The sequence below is a fragment of the Myotis myotis genome, unplaced genomic scaffold (assembly GCF_014108235.1).
Source record: "Myotis myotis isolate mMyoMyo1 unplaced genomic scaffold, mMyoMyo1.p scaffold_m19_p_19, whole genome shotgun sequence".
NCBI lineage: Eukaryota > Metazoa > Chordata > Mammalia > Chiroptera > Vespertilionidae > Myotis > Myotis myotis.
Genome location: NW_023416323.1, coordinates 38,818,079 through 38,840,866, shown reverse-complemented (window position 1 = coordinate 38,840,866; position 22,788 = coordinate 38,818,079). Strand labels below are relative to the sequence as shown.

General features: G+C 46.1%; 1 long non-coding RNA gene across 2 annotated transcripts; it reads right to left on the bottom strand.

Moving 5' to 3' along the window:
• Positions 1–359: 359 nt before the first annotated feature.
• LOC118673966 lies at positions 360–22,265 on the bottom strand. 2 transcript variants are annotated; one of them, XR_004973542.1, is made up of 8 exons: positions 22,050–22,265; positions 13,271–13,388; positions 12,340–12,581; positions 8,415–8,499; positions 7,756–7,815; positions 3,410–3,590; positions 2,400–2,446; positions 360–2,285 (listed from the first exon to the last, which is right to left on the bottom strand). It is a non-coding gene; the product is annotated as an uncharacterized LOC118673966 (long non-coding RNA). The 2 variants fall into 2 exon arrangements; XR_004973543.1 differs by lacking the exon at positions 13,271–13,388.
• Between the last annotated feature and the right edge of the window lie 523 nt (positions 22,266–22,788).

The following is a 22,788-nucleotide window of genomic DNA, read 5'->3' as shown; positions in this document are numbered from 1 at the left end:
TCATTTTCAAAATTGAGCTATCTCAGCAGTTAAAGTGTGTATGCATTTTTGGGAGACACCTTGTATATAATAAAAATTATCATACCTAAAGTATTCAATTCCAATTTTGCTAAGATTTTTTTTTTGCCTTTTATTTTTTGTTGTTGTTGAGACCAAACTTACCTGTGAAGTGCACAGATCTCATCTGTTATAGTCAGATGAGTTTTGAAAAATCCATACAGCCATACAGCTCACACCCCTCACAAATTGGAAACATTTCTATCATGCCAGAAAATTCCTTCTTCTTTTTCTGCCCATGCCCCTCCACACCCCGACTCTGAGGCAACCATTGCTCACTCTGTCATTATAGATTAGTCTTTATTGAGATATAATTCACATGAGAAAATTTGTGCTTTTTAAGGATACAGTTCAATGGTATTTATTATACAGCAGGTCCTCAAGTAACACTGTTGATGAGAAAAAAAGCTCAATTCCCAGCCGGGGCCCCTTAGTCTTGGCTGACTGAGACACTTGGTCAGCCCAGGTATCAGCCATAGGTTGCCCTTTGTGTTATGCTACTGATACCCCCCAAGACTTCAGGAAAATCTGGTGGGAGTCCCAGCTGAGTCTTAGCTGTGCTTTGGGGAAGGGGGGGGGGCTGCATCCCCAGGAGGAGAAAGCTGTGACAACCTGCCCAAAAAGTGACTTTCATAACCGGGTGAGAGGTTATTAGTGGAGACTGTCAGTGTGAACCAGGGCTGGTTAGGGGAACACAGAGACCCCAGGAGGAAGAAGGGGAAGACGATGGCTCCAAGGACCAGACCTGGGTTCCGTGAATGTTAAAGACAATCCTGACCTTGAAGCAGGCAGACCTGGGGACATCTGAGTGGCGTACATTTCTAGGCATCTTCCTATATTCTTGGGATAAACACATGGCCACCTCAGAATGGACTTTCCATTCATTTCTTTGGTAACGAATGCACAGATGGCGTTCTGCAGGCCTCAGGCAGGTGATCCCACATAGAACTGCCCGAACATGAAGCTCTTCTCCCGTGGGAGGAGCCAGACAATCGCCTTCAGACCTGGCTCCCCCTCGTCCTAGTTGTAGGACCTTCGGAAATTCCTCAAGTCTCTGGAGCGTCACCCTCCCCGTGCCTTCCTGCCTTTCACAGTCGCTCGGGAAAACCAGTGAGGTGGTGTCTATCAGCCAGGACCACACTGTGAGGTCTGGGGGCCCTCAGTCCTCTGCCTTGTGGGCCCTTCTCCCATAAAAAAAATAGCAGAGGGCAAACACAGTCCAGATCGGATTCCTTGTTATGTTCATTATCATTATTTTAATTTTATCATGGAAATTCATTAATATGGTATCGTATCAGTATATTCATTGTTTTCTTCTGGCTTTCCAAGACATTCAAATGATAACATTCCCGTGGGCGCTAGGCGCGGCACCCACTGGGGCTCCCTGGGGCCACGCGCTTGACACGGGATGGGCACGCAGTAGGTGTTCCACGGTGTGCAGTCTCTCTCTCTCTCTCTCTCTCTCTCTCTCTCTCTCTCTCTCTCTCTCTCTCTCCCACCGCGCAGCGAAAGAAACGTTTTCAAAACCTCCGAGTGGCGGATTAAAATTCAAGAAATAGAGTCCACAGGAAAAACGTCCCCCACGCCAGTGGGGATCTGCCACAGCAGGTTTCACTTACGGCGAATATCACTTTACTGCTTTTAACCAACTTCAAAGAAAATGTTGTAAGGCCATTCATTCTACATGTCTGTTTCACATCAGTCACAATTATAAGCCCGCTTCACTTCTCTCCCCTTGTTATACCTCATAAATTGTGTAACTAGAATGTATGTGTAGTGTATGGATTACATTAGGCATTGTCAGAAGCAGCCTGATAGTAAGCGTTGCCCCCCGCCCCGCCCCCTCCTGGCACATCTGAACCCACCCTGGTGGGGGCTGAGAGCCCAGCCCGGGGACAGGGAGCCTGTGTCCTCGGGGCCCCTCCTGGGAAGTGCGATGGCCAGCGCCACTTTGCAGTCTCAGGGCTCCAGTTCTAGGACAGATGTGTTCATCTGCCTGCAGGATGGTCATCCCAAAGTAAAGCAAACATCACGTTTCCAGGGAAACCTTGCGTGGGGGGTGCGGGGGACCGTGGGTGTCCAGGGCGGGCGGGCGGAGCCCCCGAGAGGAGCGTGATGCCGTCAAAGGCCTCCGCCACCGCCTCTGAGCTCCCACCTTCCTGGTCCCCGCTCTTCCATTCCCGGCGAAGACCCCGGAGTCAGCAGCTGTCCGTCCCATAAGGAAACAACTAGGGAGATGAAATAAATGGCAGCCCGGCCTCTCTGGCAACCATTTGGACAGCGCGGCCGGCTTCACCTTCCCGCCGGCCCTCCCCCACCCACCCCTGGTCCTTCCTCCTCACCTTGTAAAGAACCCAGGAAGGGACTCGGGGATGGCCAGCAAATATTTCTGTTGGAAAGATGCAGTAAAAAAAAAAAAAAAAAAAAAAAAGTGACATGGTCAAAGAATAGATTCCATCTTCTAAATGAAACAGCTTTAATAGAGTTATAATTTATCACTCGTGTTGCATTTATAAGATCATTGAAATTCAAGACTGTCTCATTGATGGAGGGACGGGAGAGAGCTGCTTCCCACATGTGCTCCTCCCGATAACCCACACTGAGACCCTTTGAAGCTCCAGCACTTGTGAAAATTGAATCTTTTTTTTTTTGATAGAAAGTTTTCCAAAATGTCACACGTGTTGCCCAGCCTTCCTCAGCAGACTTCTCTGGAACAGAATGGAGCCTTCCGTGAGGGTCACCCCATGGCCTTCTGCTAATGCACGCGAGTCTGGGAACCACGCAGGCGGGTTCGCAGCTGCCGCCGCTGCTGTACACCCCGAAGCCCTGGGGGGGTGGGGGGTCCACGTCTCTGAGGGATGCTGTGTTCCCACCCACAGGGATGGGGTAAAACCGGCTGCCTCGGAGCGATGCTGGGAGGGGCGAGGGACTTGCCTCAGATTTATAATATTCAGCCAGCACGATGCCTGGGAGAGAGTGAGCGTTAAAAAGTGTGTCGTCAAAACCTAAATGTCTAACCCAGTGGTTCTCAACCTTCTGGCCCTTTAAATACAGTTCCTCATGTTGTGACCCAACCATAACATTATTGTCGTTGCTACTTCATCACTGTCATGTTGCTACTGTTATGAATCGTCATGTACATATCTGAGATGCAGGATGGTCTTAGGCGACCCTGTGAAAGGGTCGTTTGACCGCCAAAGGGGTCACGACCCACAGGTTGAGAACCACTGGTCTAATCAAATAAAACGAATATGCAAGATGAAAGTGCAATGAAACTAGGATACCCGGCAAGGGCCTGGCTCAGATGCTGAGATGTGCTCACAGGATCCTCAGTGAGCGCCACGAACCCTACCTGCCATAGACGGCCGGCCGGCGATCATCACGCCTTTTTAGTTCCTTGTCTGCTTTTTCATGGTTTTCCCAACTTTTCTTTCTACAGTCAGTCCGCTGGGGTCAGAGCCCACCTTTTCCTTCTCGCTGGGAGCAGTGCCTACCTCCGCCGGCATCTCTTCAAGTATTTTGCTTCTACCGTTCTGTGAGATGGAAAAACACATAAGCAAGTGGAACCGAAGTGTTTGTAAGTAAGACCCAGCGAGTTCTAAGGCCTGGCTTTAGCCCTTTTTTTTTTCCTACAAGGAAAAAATATTTCGACTTTCGATGCACACTATTAGTCAGGATGGGGTAGGTTTTGCTGCAGGAACAAACAACTGTGAAATCTCAGGGGTCTTAACACAGCAGAAGTGTGCTTCTCGCCCAGTCTATGTGTCCACTTGGGGGGCAGGGGAGCTCTGCTCAGCCTGGTCATTCAGAAAGCCAGGCTGACAGTGGCTCCATCTCAACCTCTGCCGCTGCAGTCCCCGTGTCGGGGACTGGGAAGCGGAGAACCGCTCAGCAGGTCTTACGCATTCCGTAGGAAAAGACATAGGTCGTTAGGCTTGCATTTTTTTCTAATATATGTTTTATTGATTTCAGAGAGGAAGGGAGAGGGAGAGAGATAGAAACATCAATGATGAGAGAACCACTGACTGGCTGCCTCCCGCACGCCCCCTACTGGGGATCAAGCTCGCAACCCAGGCATGTGCCCTTGACTGGGATTGAACCTGGGACCCTTCAGTCCCCAGGCCAACACCCTATCCACTGAGCCAAACCAGCATGGGCAGGTTTGCATTTTATGGGTGAATACAGATACCATGGCGGTCACACATTTTCTAGAAGGTAGAAAAATGCCATTCTGTCACGGGCTGGCAATGTGGACGGGAGAGAGCTGGGTTATCTCATGCATGGCCCCGGGTTTATACATTTTAGCCGATAATAACCCCCGTTATACATTACCGAGCGCTTTCCTCTGTGCCATGTCCTGTACCGGGTGCTTCACACAGCACACTTATTTCCCTTTGCACATGAGGCGAGTCTTCATGTGCTACTGGCCGAAACAGCCTTTTGATGATCTGAAATCGACTTTATTTTCACTCGGAGCAATAGGTTTTATCTCAGAAATTTAAATGCATCACTCCCGGGCATTTATGACGACACCTGTAACGTAACACGCCATATTCCGCCGGCGACTGCCGCTTTGGGGAAGTGCGCTTGCCGGTCTAATTGTCGTCCATTTGTAGGTAATTTTGTTTTGTTTTTCCTCTCGGAGGGTTTTTAGGGTGGAGACTCTGGAGTTGAGCTACCCTGATGAAAACCGGGTTTGCTTTTCATTATGCAACATGGAACCTGGTGTGCTTCAACTTGAAGACTCATGTGCTACATAATAAGAATTCTTGACTGTTATCTCTCTGCCTCGGACTCTATTTCTTCCCCATTTGGAACTCTTAGTAAACATAGGTAGGACCTTATCATTTGATCAATTTCATAGAGTCTCTCTCTTTATCTCTGGTGTTCTTTTCTAGGTGATTTCCTCAGATCTGTCTTCCAGCCCACGTATTGTCTCATCAGCAGTATCTACTTTATAGCCTAACTTATCCATTTGGTTTTCGTTTCTTTTACTCTACTTTTTATTCTTAGAATTTTTCCCAACTCTGTTTTCAGATAATTGTGTGAGTTGCTTTGTGATTACTGTTACTGTCTCTATGTCTTGAAATGTTTTAGAACGCTTAAAGTCTTTTTTAGATTGCGCTATTATTTCCAGTTCTTGAGATGAAAATTCTCCCATTTGTTTTGTCTACTGGTGCCCTCTGTGTTTTTTTTTTTTCTTTCCTGTTCTCTTGTCTTTATGCTAACTCTTCTTTCTGAAGATGAGAGGGAAAGGGCCGTCCACAGAAGCTTCACGTGCTCTAGCGCAGCAGTTGGCAACCGCGAGGTCCCAAAGGTTGGCGACCGCAGCTCTATGGCGTCCCCGTGGGAGTATTTTGAGCTTGGCCGATTCTGGGCAAGAGTTTAGGTTCATTTCTTAGTTGTGGGTCCCCATAGCACACACGTAATAGAAATTCAGGTCTTGTACCATTTTGGGCACAGACTCCTCATGTATTTATTTATTTATCTGTGATTTCTGTTACTATCCTGGGCCAGGAAAACAAGCAGCTCTCTTGCATTTCCCTAGGCCAGTGGCTGGTGTCTGTGGTCCCGGATTCAGGGGACGGTGGAGAAGGACTGCAGGGCCCCGGCTTTACGCGGCAGCCGGGTTCTTGCCCCTGGCACTTGTGGGGCTCAGCCCCACAGAACTGTCCTCACAGAACTTCAGCCGCTACAGCCTCTCCCTCCGCCTGAATCCATGTGAGCATTTTCATCCCACCCCCCGTTACCACTGTGAGTTCGAGTATCCTCTTTATTGCTGGCACTAGAGAATATATATATATCGGTTTCGAGTTTGAAACTGTGTCAAAAACTGGGGAGGAGGATATGTTTTCATACATATTTATGTAAGTGCAAAGTGGGAGTGTGTTGTTTTGTATTGTTTTTCATCAGCTTGGGTTGGTGCTACCAAGCTGAAGCCAGGGAAAGAAAATTTGATGAGTAATGAACAGAACTTGGCCAATGATTGCATGGAACTGACCTTGTTTTCATCCCTGTCCCCCTTAAAAAGGAGATTCTGAGACAGGGATTTGGGAGCAACTCATATGGGAGGAAACACCAACAGGGAAGTGAGGAAGTGAGGCAGGGAAGGGAGGGGGAGGTAAAGGGCGTTATCAACCCAGGTGCTATTCTGAGGGCCTGGAACTTCACCCCCTGGGGAAACCCTAGGAGTTCAGCACTCCCGGGAGGGAGGTGGGGGAGAGGGGGGGAAGCTGTGGTATTTATACAAGCTACTGCGTGTCATGGGTTCAGGGATGCCTGCAGAGGGAACCTGCCAGCATTTCCAGCCTGCCACGTGGATGGGTTTATTTATACACTGACGTGCAATAAATTATCCCAAACTTCATGGCTTATTACAATATTTAGTATCTCATATTGCCTGTAAGGGTCAGGAATTTTGGAATAGCTTTGCTACTTGGTTCTGGCTTAGGGTTCCTCATAAGGTTACAGTTAGGAATTGGCAGGGCTTTTGTTACGTAAAGACTGAAGCTGAAAGATCTGCTTCAGGATGGCTCACTCACAGGGCTGGCCAGTCGGTGCAGGCTTTGGCTGGAAGCCTCAGTTGCTTCCCATGCAGACCTCTCTCTCCATTTGACCACTGGAGTGTCTGTCCTCTGAGGCATATGCTCGCTCCCCCCGCTCCCCCCCCCCCCGCCCAAGTGAGTGATCTGAGAGGCAGCAGGGCCACGGTGCCTTTCATGGCCGAGTCATGAGAGTCCCACTGTCATACCACCACGTCCCGGTGACAGAAGCAAGTCAAGTCATGAAGTCTGGCTTCTATTCAAGGGGAGAGGAGGGAGGAGAGTCAGTATCTGCGAACGTATTTTTAAGGCATCACAGCAGGCAGAACGGGCTCTGGCAGCCGAGACGGCCCCAGGCAGAGAAATGCAGGTGCACTCGGAAGTCAGGCAGGATGACTGTCAGGGCAAAAGGGAACGGGTCGGGCACCCAGAGTGTCCTCGACAGCAATAAATAAAGACGAGGCCATTGTCAAGGCAAGGAGACATGGACTTGACCACTGGATGGGAGGAGTTGCAAAGTAACACTGCACAGGGCATGCAGACAGAGCGGGGAGAGGATTCGGCACATTTTAAGAATCAATCTGCTGTAACCACTAAAAAAAGAAAACCTGCTAATTAGATTATGATACCCCTTTGATTACAAGATGTATCACAGTTTCAGAGATACTAATGCAAGAAAAAAGTACATGTTAAAATCAACAAACATAACAGTTGCACACACACACAAAAATAGTTGCACGAAGAATTTCAGAGCTAGAGGCCCAGTGCATGAAATTCGTGCACAGGTAGAGTCCTTAGTGGCTGCTGGCTGGGGCCTCCCTTTATTCCACACCACCCCCTGGTGGTCAGCACACGTCATAGCGAGTGATCGAACTACCAATCGGTTGAATTCCCGAGGAGACACTTAGCATATTAGGCTTTTATATATATAGATATGTATATGTAAAGTGAAGAAGTTAGACAGGAAGGGAAAGTGGACAATAGAGGGTGTTATCAATTATACACACACACACACACACACACACACACACACACACACACACATAATTGTTGCAAAACCAAACACTCCTAACAGTGTCTTCCATCATATACAGGTGCCATTTGAAGTTAAGCAAAGGCAGGGGGATGGTGTGGGGTTTTAGGTTTCATTCCTTACCGGGCCATGTCCCAGAACTTGAGCAGGTGGTTTCATCTCTCTGAGCCTCCATTTTCACATCTGAAATTAGACAAGGCACCATTCTGATTCTCCTACAGATCAATTAAAGATGAGTGCAAACTAGTGTTTAAGATTAACATGTTCTCGAGATGTCAGGCACTGCAGATGTGCAGAAGCAGATGTGCAGAAGCAGCTGTGCAACTCAGAGGCCACATAACAGAAAATGACATTTTCTTCTTGGAAGCTCAAGAAAAACAAAGTCGCCAAGTCCTCATGTTCCTAGTCAACGCGGGATGATTCCTGCATCTTCAAGAAACATCACTGCTGAAAGACAAAACTGGGGCGGGGGGGGGGGGGGAGTGATGGTAGACGGTGATGGGGACTTGAGTGTAGTCCTACAAAAGCAGATCCTGCACATCAATGAAGGCGAAAAAAAAGCCCAGTTGGTCGTTCTCTAGCCGCTTCGATAAACCCAGGCTCAGGAGAGCGCACAGCTCACCGCCGGGAGCTCACACACCTGGTTACTGGCCACACAGGGCCGTTTCCGAACGCCGTCTACGCAGGACAAAAACAGGCAGAACCTGGGGCTTTCGGCCAGGAAAATCCAGGCTGCCACTCGGGGAGCTGAAAGCTCCCAGGTATAGAGAAATGACACACACCTGAGCAGGTCTGATGTATATTCCTCTCCTTGGAGGGCAGCAGAACACATCCCTGGGCCATTCATCATGCGGCTAAAATTAGATCCTGCTTAGAAGGAATGATATATTACTGATTACATAATAAAGATAGCGATATTTCTCATGAGAAACAGAAGGGAGAGAGATGGAGTTAGGCGCAGGGCAAATATACCCTTGATATGAAAAATGGATTCATTAAGTATTTAATCTTTATCCCATTCCTGTGGAATAAATGCGCACATACATCACACATGTTTTAAAGTGACTTGATAATTAATACTGTTACACTTGAGGACGACCCTGGTTCTCATGGGGGAGTCCCAACCAGGAGCCAGAGGATGCAGGCGGGGGCATGCCCTCCGCCCACCTCTGCATGGAGGGCATGGCTGCACTCGACCAGCCCCGGGACCAGCCCACCAGCACGGACAGACAGACGGACGGACGGGTGAGCTGTGGGTCTGCAGGGCCATCTCCTCGTGTTTTGGTGAGGCCCAGCGGCTGGCACTGGGGCTTCCCTGAAGGAGATGGGTTGTACGGTTCTGTGGCCACAGAGATGGCAGCTGAAAAGGCACCGTGGACCACAGGCCTGTGACTTGAATGTGGCCCTTGTGCTCCCCTCTTCGCATGGAAACCTGCCTCCTCTCCACGGCATCTACATCCCTGCAAGGTCCTTGCCATAAAGGGCAAACCTCACTTAAAAAAAAAGGCTGTAGCTACAGAGGAGGCATTTCCAGATATCTTGGCGACGATATTCTGACTTAAAACAAACACAAGCGTGCTCGGTTGCAGTTTAAACAAACACGCAGATTTGTAGCGCCTTGGGTGTCAAAGCTCAGGAAAAACAAATCTGGGTGAAATGAACAATATAATTCTATGAAGAGTAGCTCTGAATCGTAAAGTGATCCGACGGACGTTAGTGTGAAAGGGAACACGGTTAGGAGTGAAATAGCAGCAGGCTCTGCGGGATTAAAAGCTCATCACCTGTCTGTTTACACTGCAGGGAAAGGACAGGCTCTCCAAGCCAGAGGGACGTGTGCCCTGGTGCCGGCTCTGACACCTACTGGCCAGGTGGTTCTCAGACACGCCACCCGCCCGCGCCTGAGCTCGCTTCATCTGTGCTGTAAAAACCAAACCCGCCTAAAGCTGGCAGCTTTCACAGCATCCGGCCCGGGGCCCGGGAAGTCAACAGCCATTAGTTCTCTTTTCTTCTCCCTCCCGCCGAGTCTACCGACTTAGAGGAGCTCAGACAGGTAATGCCCGGCACTTCGTGTGGCAAAGAATTTGCTTCTCTCCACTCCAGCAGGCTGGAGGTAAATTGAAGTTCTAAGGAGTTAGCAGGAGCACGTTCATGGGGAAAGTCCTTGAAGTAGTCAGGCTAGGATAGGCTCTGCGGCAATAAAAATAGCCCCCAACGCTCCATGGCTGAATACGCTATGTCTCTGCACGGCCTCTGTCCACTGGGGGTCCCTAGGGAGTGTGCGCAATTGAGTCACGCGGGGACATTCTCAGACCGCATCCCTGTCATTAGGCGACACGAGACTGTATAAGCTGCTGATCATACACACAAGTTATTCAGAACCTGTAAGGCAGCGGTTCTCAACCTGTGGGTCGCGACCCCTTTGGGGGTCGAATGACCCTTTCACAGGGGTCGCCTGAGACCATCGGAAAACACATATATCATTACATATTGTTTTTGTGATGAATCACTATGCTGTCATTATGTTCAATTTGTCACCATGAAAATACATCCTGCATATCAGATATTTACATGACGATTCATACCAGTAGCAACATGACAGTTATGAAGTAGCCACGAAAATAATGTGATGGTTGGGGGTCCCCACAACAGGAGGAACTGTATTAAAGGGCCGCGGCATTAGGGAGGTTGGGAACCGCTGCTAAGGTGACCCGATAGAGGCGCTGCCCCCGCCCAGGGTTTGCATGCCCTCCACAGTGAGGATCCGATTCCTTACAAGACAGGGAGTGTGCTGCACGCCTTCAGCTTACCTTACACCGACGAGATTCCTTCTTCATTAACTTTAAGGCAGACAATGACAAAATATAAGCTTACCAATCGTTTTTTAAAAACGTATTCTCACCAAACCCCGGGACGGCAGGTTTCCTGACACAGAGCGCTGCCCGCTGAAGAGGAAGAGGGGAGAGCGCCCGGACACGCCACTGCCGGGCGTTGGGGTCTGCGGTCAGACAGGCCTCCTGGAGAAGGCGCCCCGGATCTCAGGCCTGAAGGCAGGGAGGGCGGCAGCTGTGTGACCCTCGGGGGAGAGATTTCTAGGCAAAGGAAACCGTCCACGAGAAAGTTCCGTGAAGGGTGTGGCTTGTGGAACAAAGAGGAAAGCGAGGGGTGAGGCTCATGCTCACGGCAGTTCCTCGTCCGGGTGCTGACGAGCTGACCGCCTGAAGGGCAGCAGGTGGACACGCGATGTGCAGGAGGAGCCGGAGCTGGATGCGGTTTTACTGCGCCAGGGACGAGCAGCGGGCCTTACAGACCGTGTTCTGGGGACCATCTAGGCCAGTGATGGCGAGCCTATGACACGCGTGTCAGAGGTGACACGCGAACTCATTTTTTTGGTTGATTTTTCTGTTAAATGGCATTTAAATATATAAAATAAATACCAAAAATATAAGTCTTTGTTTTACTATGGTTGCAAATATCAAAAAATTTCTATACGTGACACGGCACCAGAGTTAAGTTAGGGTTTTTCAAAATGCTGACACGCCGAGCTCAAAAGGTTCGCCATCACTGGTCTAGGCTCTTCTGCATCATGTTTATGAAACGCGGAGACTGGGTGGCCCCGGTCGGTTTTCCCTGGGAGTGATACGGAGTAATCTTTATTAATCTTATTTTAAATCTGTTACCATTGTGCATGATCTCAGAAGACCACGTGGAAAACATACTACAATATAAATCACAGGCATACACAAATATGAAAGAGAGGACAATTATATACCCAAATAAAAACCTGTCTGTTCTATTACACTGGAACGCATTTTGTAAATGTAAATATTGTACACAAATGCTAGATAGATATAGTCATGGAATCTTCCTCCGGTTTCTTTTTTAAACAAGACTCCCCGGAAGGCGAAGAGGTGTAATGTCACCATGATCTCAGTAGCGACAATGAAGAGATGGTTGGGGCCCAACAAGTAGGCTCAAGTCCTACCTTGCCGTTTAGTAGCTGGTGACCCTGGACAAGGTGCATGATCTATTCAAGCCCTTGTTTCAAACTATTGCTGTTGGAACAAAAGGAGGCTATTGAGAGGGTGTGGCCCAGGGGCAGGGTCACTGGTACCATCTCGCTCTCACCAGAGGGCATGGCTGTGGGCAAGGATCACAGGCTCATGTACTTCGAAAAGCACCGGACAGGCTCAGGCTACTGGGATATGCGGGAGACCCTGGCGTGGCTGTGCCCTCGCCCTGGATGGCTTGGGGTAGACGCTGAGCTCTCTCATCGATCCTCTCGGACGGTTTAGATCCGGGAGGGACCGGATCAGCCCGTGCCAGCTGGCTGGCTGCGCGCTTAGCCTAGCCGGTTTGGCTTCTGATTCTTCATTAAGGAATTTGATAATAATTTTAAAAATGGTTTCTGGAGAGAATTCTTCCTGAAACATAGTGTCACCTGGAAACTCCTAAAGGGTGACGCCATCCCACCCAGACAGGAAGCCGGCCACAGGGATGCCTTTGGAGGACTGTAGAGATGGATGCCATTCACGATGGAGGAAGAGATCCACGTTGGGCAGATTTCCTCTGCAGCTACCGGGGTATCAGTATTTCCCCGCTTCTCTCCATTCAAAACAAAGACCATGAGTGCAAGCGTCAGAATCAGCAGCACTGACCCCAGGTGGCAACCTGGAGTGTAAATGAGATGAAAGGGGAGTCAAGCCTCACCTCCTGGCGAGGCCGCCCTTCCAGTCCCACCGCTGTGGGCCCCCATTCCTCCTGCTGAGCCCCGTTGGACCCTCGTGGAGGGGCTGGTTGAAACAGCACGACCTCGAGCTTCCCCAGGAGAACCCCGGCCTCCTCTGGACAACCAGCGTCTGGAAGACTCAGCATCTTTCCACCCAGAGCGTGGATGCGGCCTCACTGACATCATGAGGGACTTGGTGCATCCGTGTGACCAACTTCGCTTCCTGTTGGACCAAAAGGAGACAAAAGGCTTAATTTAAAAAAACAGGCTGCCTCTTTTAGCTGTTGCGACTGATCAGTAACTTATCTTATAAATACAAATGCTTAAGAGTCCAGCATGTGGGCAAACACACTTAATAGTCAACATAAATGGATTCTGTGCAACAGACAGGCTGCTTAGTTTCATGGGGGGGAAAAAGGTAAGTCCAGAGCGAGGACTTGGGTTCAAGTCTGAAGTCAAATACTGTCGCTGCGTGACCTTGGACATGGCCGTCTCACTTCTTAGAAGGCACTTACTCATCTATAAAACAGAAATGATACTACGTATTTCAGGCTCCTCGTACAACTGGACGGAATTAAAACAGCTATGAAACTATAAGAGAAACTACAGTGTAAATGGTAGAGTTATTTCCAATTTTTATAAGAATTACTGAACACCTTATCCTTAGACCATATCAGCAAGCTGACACCTGACAAACGAGAACTCATTACTGAGTCATATCCCATTGTCTCATCCTCAGCGGACAGGGTGGGCCTCTGTTCCCCCGTTGGCATAAATCCTTGGTAAAGGGCAATTCTCTAAAAGTGGGGAGCCCCCTCCCATCCCCCCTCTTCCCACACACTCTGATACCCACACAATGTCACTCACAAATTCCTAACGCAAGGGAGAGAAACAGAGGGAGCATGCACCCACCTCTGTCACAGGTTTCCCCGCTGGGTCGAGATTCTTTATGGACCCAAATGGCCTCAACTCCTGAAATCTCTGAACAGATCTTTTGAGCTTCTGGTATAAATAATCCTCTTATTTTGCTCTGTGGAAGGAATACGTACAAGCAGTACAATAGCTAAGAATTAGAATGCAAAAAAAACAAAAGAAAGAAAGAAAGAAAGAAAGAAAGAAAGAAAGAAAGAAAGAAAGAAAGAAAGAAAGAGGTATAGAAGAAGTGAAAAGCAGCAGGGGTAATCCGGAAGCTACCCAAACTCTTGAATAACATCATTATTTTGTATGTGTTTCCACAGTTTCTGAGCACCCAGACTGAATCAAGCTTCCCTGTGTCCGAATGGTGATACCATTCTAGTCCATAAAACTTATTTTCAGATTTGGGGGAGGAGGGCCTTCTCTTTCGAAGAGAGAGAAACTGCTCTGCCATATAATTATTCGTTTACTGTATTTGTAAAAAAAAATAGTTTGGGGCACATAACAGGCATTAAATATGTATCTGCTGATTAATACATTAAGATTCTCAGAGAGGTAACAGTAATACATGAAGGATAGCAAAGAAATGATCTAGAATCCATTATCTTCCCATTGGTTGAAGGCAGTTAGATAGAGAACAGTAGTTAAGAAGCCAAGTCTGTCGCTTTCTCTTTCTGCATCACTGGACAAATGACTTCATCTTTCTGGTCCACAGTTTATGCTCATTGTAAAAACAAAGATAAGGAGCATGTTTACGCTATAAAGTTGCTGTGAGAATTAAATTAGGTAATACAGAGCAGCATTTACAACACTGGCACCTGGTAAGTGTGTAATAAATGTAGCTATTATTATTGTGATTTTTTTCTGGTTTTGAGAATACAAACGTCCATTAAAATGAGAAAGTAAGATATAATACACTAATTAATTTCTAAAATAATAGAAAATTTAGCCCTTATCTTCACTTAAGTTAGTCTTTTTTAACCACTTAAGATTAATTTAAATAATGAAATTCAAACTTGATTTCCAGGTAAAGGTGGCAGATTGCACACATGCATCTCTTTCCAGTCCCTTTCAAGGTCACTAAAATGGCAGGAAACGATCGTTTAAAGGGATACACCCACAGGATTTGGAGAATTTAAAGGAGACAACAATAACAAAATGACTTGTCAGACCATCACCTGTATACCTGGGTTTATAGCAGTTCTGGCATCGGTTACTGAGTAGAAGGGAAGGATGAAGTGTGGAAGGAAAAACACGACTGGGCATCTAAGAGATATGGGACAGAACCAAAAGATCTAACCTATGTGTAACTGGCATCCAGAAAGAAAAGATAGGAAGAAATAACACATAGGATTTTCAAAAATAAAATGATAGATACAAAACAACAGTTCAGGACACTAGAACAGTGATGGTGAACCTATGACATGCATGTCAGAGGTGACATGCGAACTCATTTTTTTTGGTTGATTTTTCTTTGTTAAATGGCATTTAAATATATAAAATAAATACCAAAAATATAAGTCTTTGTATTACTATGGTTGCAAATATCAAAAAATTTCTATATGTGACACGGCACCAGAGTTAAGTTAGGGTTTTTCAAAATGCTGACACGCCGAGCTCAAAAGGTTCGCCATCGCTGGCCTAGAACAACATCAAGCAGAATCAATGTTCCCTCCCAAAAGGACCCTCACACCACAGGCACATAATGTTCACACTGCTGAAAACCAGAGACAAAGAGAAAATGATGAAGGTAGTGGAAAGAAAACACATTCCATGTAGAGGAATAATAATTAACAATACGAATTACAATAGACTTCTCAGGAGAAACTATGGAAGACAGAAGATAATCAAGTGATATCTCTGTTGCTGAGTAATAACAAAAATCTGTCAAGTCAGAATTCCATACCCAGCAAAAATATCTTTCAAAAGGAAGTAGTAATAAAGACCCCAAAAAACAAAAAAAACTAAATCTGAGTGATTCATTGCCAGTAGACCCACACTGTAAGTAACGTTAAAACAGATATCTTCAGGCAGAAGGAATATAACAGCAGACAGAAATCTGAATCTACACAAGGAAATTAAGGGCACTAGGCAGGAATAACGAAAAGTAAACAGTGTTTAAAATTCATTTTTTATTATTTTTAATTGGTTTGAAAGATACCTATCTAAGGCAAAATAGCAGCATTGTATATTTATAGCATATGTAAGAATAAATATCAGCAACAATAGAACAAGAGTGGGAGGGAGAAATAGCGGATATATTACTGCCCTCACTCTAGACACGGAACAGAGTATTATTTAAAAGTAGACTTTGATTAAATAGGATATACTACACTTTTTTCAAAACAGGTATACATGATAATTCAATAGTGGAAATAACATTAAGTCATTAAATATTTTCAATTCATCAAAAAGGGGGGAAAATAAAGCACAAATGGAACAAATGGAAAACAGCTGTTCAGATGATAGATATTAATTCAACCATATCAATAATCACATTAAATATAAACCACACTAAATCGAACATAGATTGTTAGATTAGATAAAAAGCAAGACCCAACTATAGCCAAACCTACAGAAATACCACTTTAAACATGAAAACATAGATTGGTTAAAAATAAAAGGATGAAAAAGGATATACCATACAGACACTATTTAAAAGAAAGCTGAAGTAGCTTCATTAAAATTAAAGTTGACCAGACAATTTTATACCCGTGATAAAGGGCTATGACCTAATGAAAAGGGATTCAATTTCCCAAGAAGACAAAAACATGAATGATTTTAATGATTTTTTACCTATAAATTCAACAGCTTAGAGCAAATGGACAAATACCGTGAAAAGTATATCTGATCAAAATTATACAGGAAGAAATGGAAAAATTCAAATAGCTCAATGTCTTTTCAAAGTTGAATTCATAATTAAAACACTCACAACAAAGAAAACCCCAGGTGCAGATGGCTTTACTCAGAAACTCGGTCCACGCTTTAAGGAAAAACTAGAATCAGCGTAACCCTGATACCAAAACCTGACGAAGACATTTTAAGGAAAGAAAACCATTGACCAGTACCCTGCGTGAGTATATATAAAGGCCTCAGTGTGATGCGGAAACACTAGTTCGGTGTTATATGAAAAGGATAAATGTCATTTATAAATGGAATTTATGCCAGGATTGCAAGATGGGTCTCACATTATAAAATCAATACTTATAAGTCATCACATTAACAGAATCAGAGAGAAAACAACAGCATCTCAAATGATGCAAAAACACGTTTGACAATATTTCACACGCATTCGTGAAAAAATTTCTGAAAATAAGCTAAGGAAAAGAATTTCATCAGCCTGGTGATGGGCATGTACAAACACCAACAGGTAATGGCATGTGAATGGAGAAAGACCGAATGCGTCTGAGTCCAGGAGAAAGTGCCCCTCTCCCCACCTCTGTCAACAGCGTACTGGGGGTCCTTGCTAGTAACACTGTGAGAAATAAAAAAGTGCGCAAGTTAACAATAAAAGAGCAAAGATGACACGATTGTATACATAAAACATCTTAAAAAACGTATCTCCTCCCACCACCACCACCAGATAACTACAGGAACTGGAAAGTGAATTTAGCAAAGTCAGAGGAATCAAGGCCAATGTACAAATTTTAACCACATTTCTATTTTTACCAGCAAATGATAAGAAAATAAAATTAAAAAGCCATTCACTTATAATCTTGGGAAAAATATAAACTACTCAAAAATAAATTTTAAAAAGGATTTATAAAACTTAAATTCTAAAAGCTATTATATATTGCAGAAAGATACCAAATAAAAACTTATAACATATAACATGCTTATGGATTGGAAAAACTAATATTGCTAAAGTATCAAGTCTCCCCCACTTAATATATAGATTCACTGTAATCCCAATCAAAATTTCAGGAGACTTTTATTAGAAATTAACAAACTGATTATAAAATGTACATGAAAATGCATAAATTGTCAAAATAGCCTGAAACTTTTAGAGACTTATACTACCTGTTCTGAAGACTTACTATAAAACCACAATAAGTAAGACACTTATAAAATAGACAAACAAATCAACGAAATAGAATAAAAGTACTGAAATAGATCCACATAGGTATGGTCAATTGATTCTGAACAAAGGCATACACACACACACACACACACACACACACACAAACACACTACATGGAAAGAAAAGTTTTTGCCACAAATGATGATAGAACACTTGGATATCCATATTTATAAAACAACAATACCTCAACCTCTACCTCACACCGTACACAGAAATTAGATTGAGATAGAAGGACCTTAGTGTACAATTGGAAACTATTAATGCTTCAATGTGTTTTGAAAGAAAACAGGAGATGATCTGCATGATCTGGAGGTTGGCAAGGATTTCCTTGATAGGACACAAAAAGCACTAATCATAAAAACACATATATTGGACATAATTAAAGTTAACATTTTCTGCTTATCAATCGACACCATTTAAAAAATGAGAAGACAAGCCACAGATGGGGAGAAATATTTTCAAAGCCTATTTCTGACAAGGAACTTGTTATCTAGAACAGACAAGAACTTCTACCAATTCTATATAATAAAAGGCTAATATACAAATTGTCCCCTCAACTGGGATCAGGGGGCAGGGCCAGCCGGCCAACCATCCACAGCCCCTCCCCCTGGCCGGCCCCGCCCCCAATCAGCCCTGATGGGGAAGGCCAGCCAGACCCCACCTGTGTACGAATTTGTGCACCAGGCCTCTAGCCATTAATAAAAAGACAACCCAATAGCCTGAAACTGGGAACAACTGGAATGACCACCACTAACTTTATTGATGAACCAACTGTGGTAGACTCATACAAAGGAATGCTGTTTGGTAGTTAATAGGAGTCAATTTCTGCATGACTCTCAAAGACATCATCCTGAGCCATAGTAGACAATAGAGGACCTACTGCATGATGCCATATAGAGCAGGAAATCTAATCTAGAACCACAGACTATGATGAGAGGAATAATGAGAAATAAGGGATCGCCTCCTGGAGGGGGCCGGACTGACTGCAAAGGTGGGTGAGGGCACTTTCTGGGGTGATGAAAATGCTCCATGGTTTGACTGGTGGACAGTGACTTGGGTGTATTCATCTGTTAAATCCCACTGAGCTATACATTTAAAATCTGCCTTTGCCCAGCTGGAGCAGTTCAGCAGTTGAGTGTCAAGCCAGGAACCAAGAGGCCACCGGTTTGACTCCCGGTCAGGGCACATGCCTGGTTTTGGGCTCCATCCCCAGTGTGGGGTGTGCAGGAGGCAGGGGATCAATGATTCTCAGTCATCATTGATGTTTCTCTCTCTCCCTCTCCCTTACTTTCTGAAATCAATAAAAATACATTTAAAAAAGTAAAGTAAAATCTGTGCCTTTCATTGCAGGTAAGTTATATCTTGCTTTTTAAAAAAGAGTAATTTTTAAAAACACCTTAATAAGTGAAAAGAGCAAGTCACAATATGATTCCAATTCATGAAACCCTCAACAACAGGCAAATAACCTACTTCTCACTGTGAAATGATTTTCTAAGGCATCGGCCGAGAGAGCTCAAAGTGACTGCCTCTGGGGAGACCACTGTTTTTCTCACACAATTAGGGACTATTTGACACTTTGAAATCCGGGCATAGCTAACTTCCGTAAACATATAAAGACCACGGAAAAATCACCCCCGCTTGCAGGTCGGTGGTGTTAGCTTCTATGCAGAATTGTTGACATTCATTTCAAATAGGAAATTCGTTCTGATGGGTGAACCCGGCAGACACTGCACCCGCTAAGTCCAGGGGGCCGAGTCCATTGGCCGGCGGTTGTTTAATACGGGCACCCTGGTCCCAGTGAAGCATGAAAGACAGTGGGGGGGACTGGCGTCCGGTGTGACAAGGCGCTGCGAACGTGTGCGTTCAATTAGAGGCAGAGCGGACGGTGACAGGGAGCCAATCTGTGCTCCCTCATTACAAAGTCTCCCTCTCGCCCAACTGACACAAATGTTAAGGCAGATTAAACACCGCCTAATTAACCAGCGTCCCCGGGACGCGAGGACCAGCGGCGAGGTACCCTTCAGGCAAATAAACGAAACCCCAGGACTTGCCAGCCCTCGGGCCAGCCCAGATCCGCCATGTCGGCCAACTGCTAGGCCGTTGGGCCATTTTGCTTTCGCACTTCTCTCCTTTCAGGGAACGGCTTGTAATATTTACAGAAAAAGGCAAGGCGGGTAAACAGCTTCACACAATGAGGTGTGAGAGTTGATAGGGTCCTTATTCAAGCTCTGAACTCCCCTGATGAGCTGCCAAAAGTTGTTATGAATGGCCCAGCTGACAGGGTGATGACTGATAAAGGGAAAACAAACAGCCGGGTAATTCATGAGAACACACAGCGCCAAGACAACCCCAAGTGGCGAGTGACAGTCCAGATAATGGAATTTGGGGAGCTCTTCTTAAGGGGCCTTCCCTACACAATTATTCTGTGAATAGATTCTCCCCGAACGTAGCTGGCTCTTCGACTTTTTCCCGCCGAAGAATACGTATTGTGATCGCTGGCGGCGAGGCGCTGGCCTTGGGCTTTTATACAATGGTCCGTTTTTCAGGCCATTTCCTCCTCCCGGGGCAGGATGGCTTTCACTAGTAGGTGAGGCCTGTGCCTGCCACTTAGAGAAATAAAATATCCTATTTCCATGTCTGGCACTAGAAACATTTCAAAGCATTCTTCCTTCATCTCTTTCATTCATCTGCTGCAAACCTTTGATTGGAAAATAAATATTGGTTTATGCACTCCACTGCTAATATGTTGAAGGGAACGATTTAAATGGGCTTGAAGTCAATTTCCAATTCTGAAAACCCATTTTGGGTTCATTTTCTTAAATCAGGCGTGACCAAGCAAGAAAGTACCAATTTGTCAATGCTTTGCCTTTGTACCCAATGGTTTTTCATGAAGTTCGTTGTGCTTTCTGTAACAATGGCCTCTCTCTCAATTAATGGTTTAGGAAGCAGGACTAGAAAGGCATATATATATATATAGCATGTGCATGTGCACACAGAAGTACTATCAGATCATGTGCCCAGAGCAGGAAAGAAGGGAACACAGGGGAATGCCCAGGAATGGTGTGTTTTAGATCCCAGCTCCCCTGGGGTCTGAGGGAAGGCAGCTGGTTAGGAATGCAGATCCCAGTCCTGCTGCCCCAGCCCCCAACCGAATGGGAATTTGCATTCTAACAAGGTCCCTGGGTGACTCATCCGCACACCAAGGTTCTGAGAAGCTCTGTCATTTAGAGGACAGAGTTTTCCTTCACAGTTTAAGTTTCATAGCTGTGAAAGCTTACGAGTCTGGTGATCCGTGTCCTACAAAGCAGTTGAAAACCCTATCATACACTATTTACAGCTACCTTGGAGAACTTTAATGTCTTCACTCAAATTTCTGATTCTCTCCTCCTGAAGAAGTCCAGTGTGTCCCGGAGCTCACCACGCCTTCCGGAATCGCTTTCCTTTTACCCCAATATTCCCAGACTCACCCAGCACATTGTGGAGGGGTAGGCACGGGGCAAAGAATACATGTTTAAACGTTCAGTCACTGTATTTTTAACAATCACCGTTTGACTGTGATAGCAAGTGTTCCGCTGCTACAGCACAGAGTAGAGTACCCCACAGGAGGGGTGAGAGAAGCACTGGGAAGGCCTAGACCCCAGAGGTGGCCTTCACCCCGCCCCCACCCCACCCCGCCCCACCCCAAATCAGCAAAACTCCTCCGCAGGACGCGCCTTCCTTTAGGTTTTGTGGTTGTTAATATCGAGTCTTCCTTAGACGTGAAGGGGCCTCCCCAGCAAATTGTCCAGCTGCTACAACAGCTCAGCCTGTCACCCAGCTCCAAGGAAACCTAACGTGTTGAGAGCGGGTAGTGTTGCTCTGATTCTCGGTGCTGTCACATTTGTAAGGCACAGCCAGGGAATGAAACCACTTCTGACATATGACACCAGCCTCTGACACGTGGCCGACGTAAAATGACAGAGCACCCTGAAAACGATAATACTTAACTGTGATAACCCACAGACCCAAACCACCGGCACGGAAGAACAATTTCGCGTGTTAAAGCGGAATGATAACAACCCCTTGGTCACATTATGAAAATGCATCCTTCTCAGAACACTACAAAGGTAGCTATGAACACATGTTGAAGACCTGCTGTGTATAGATTTATTCTAAAGACTTTATTCCATTTAGTGTTGGTTGTATAACGCAGGCACCTTGCTCCTGGTCAAGCATGAAAGACAGCGATGATCTCACATCTTCCTCACAACAGCCCTCTCAGGCAGGTACTATTAACGTCCCCATTTTGTAGATCAGAAAACCAAGGGCCAGAGAGGTGGAGTCACCTGCTTGAGGTCACACAGCGGATAAGTAGCAGAAGCTCCATTAACCATGTCGATACATACACCTCCTGTGAAAGGAATCTAGCATTTCAATGCGCCTTTTAAAATTCACTCCATTGCCCTGGCGGATTTGGCTCAGTGGATAGAGCATCGGCCTGCGGACTGAAGGGTCTCAGGTTCAATTCCGGTCAAGGGCATGTACCTGGGTTGCGGGCACATCCCCGGTAGGGGGTGTGCAGGAGACAGCTGATCGATTTCTCTCTCTCATCGATGTTTCTAGCTCTCTATCCCTCTCCCTTCCTCTCTGTAAAAAAGTCAATAAAATATATTTTTAAAAAATAAATAAATAAAATTCACTCCATAAACGACATACCTGTGACACGCACAGCCGGGCAGGAGACACAGAGCATGTGAAGGGTGTGCGAGGCTCGCTGCGTGAAGGTCATCAGCAAACGACGCGGCTTCTGGGAACCTGTCGGTCTCTGACATGGAGATGAGGACGGCATCTTCAATTCCAAAACTGTGAAGCCTCGACAGTTATGAGCCGGCTCGTGTCCCCCGCCCCAAGTGTGTGTGCTGAAGCCCCAGCCCTCGGTACTTTATCGAGTATGACTGTGTGTGGGGCTGGGGTTCTAAAGTCACATCATGGTGATGGTCACCTTTCGGCTGCTACCAAATAGGTTTGTGGCTACATAGGCGCATCAGTGGCTTTGCAATCTCTAGGTGCTGTGTAAGCCAGGAAAAATGCACAGTATCGTGGAGGAGGCTGGGTCGGGGGCCAGGGGGAGGGAGGGACTCGTTACCCAGGAGCTGTTCTCTGCAATGTGACAGGGGACAGGCTGGCCCATCGCGCCCAGCTCTGAGTCAACCCCAAGGACCAGCACTCACAGGCTGGTGAGTGGGTGTGGTGCGGACGCAGCAGCCAGTGAACGCCCCCCCCCCCAACCCCCTGGGGTGGAGGGAGGGGGGACTGGAGAAAGCCTTTCCTCATGATTGACAATTAGCATTCTCATCCAAAGCGCCAGCCCAGTTGTCTAAAGAAAGGTGCTAAGAAGTTAGGAATCTGGGTCAAAGCCCCAAATGGGCCAATTAGCTTCATGCAGAGAAACCAG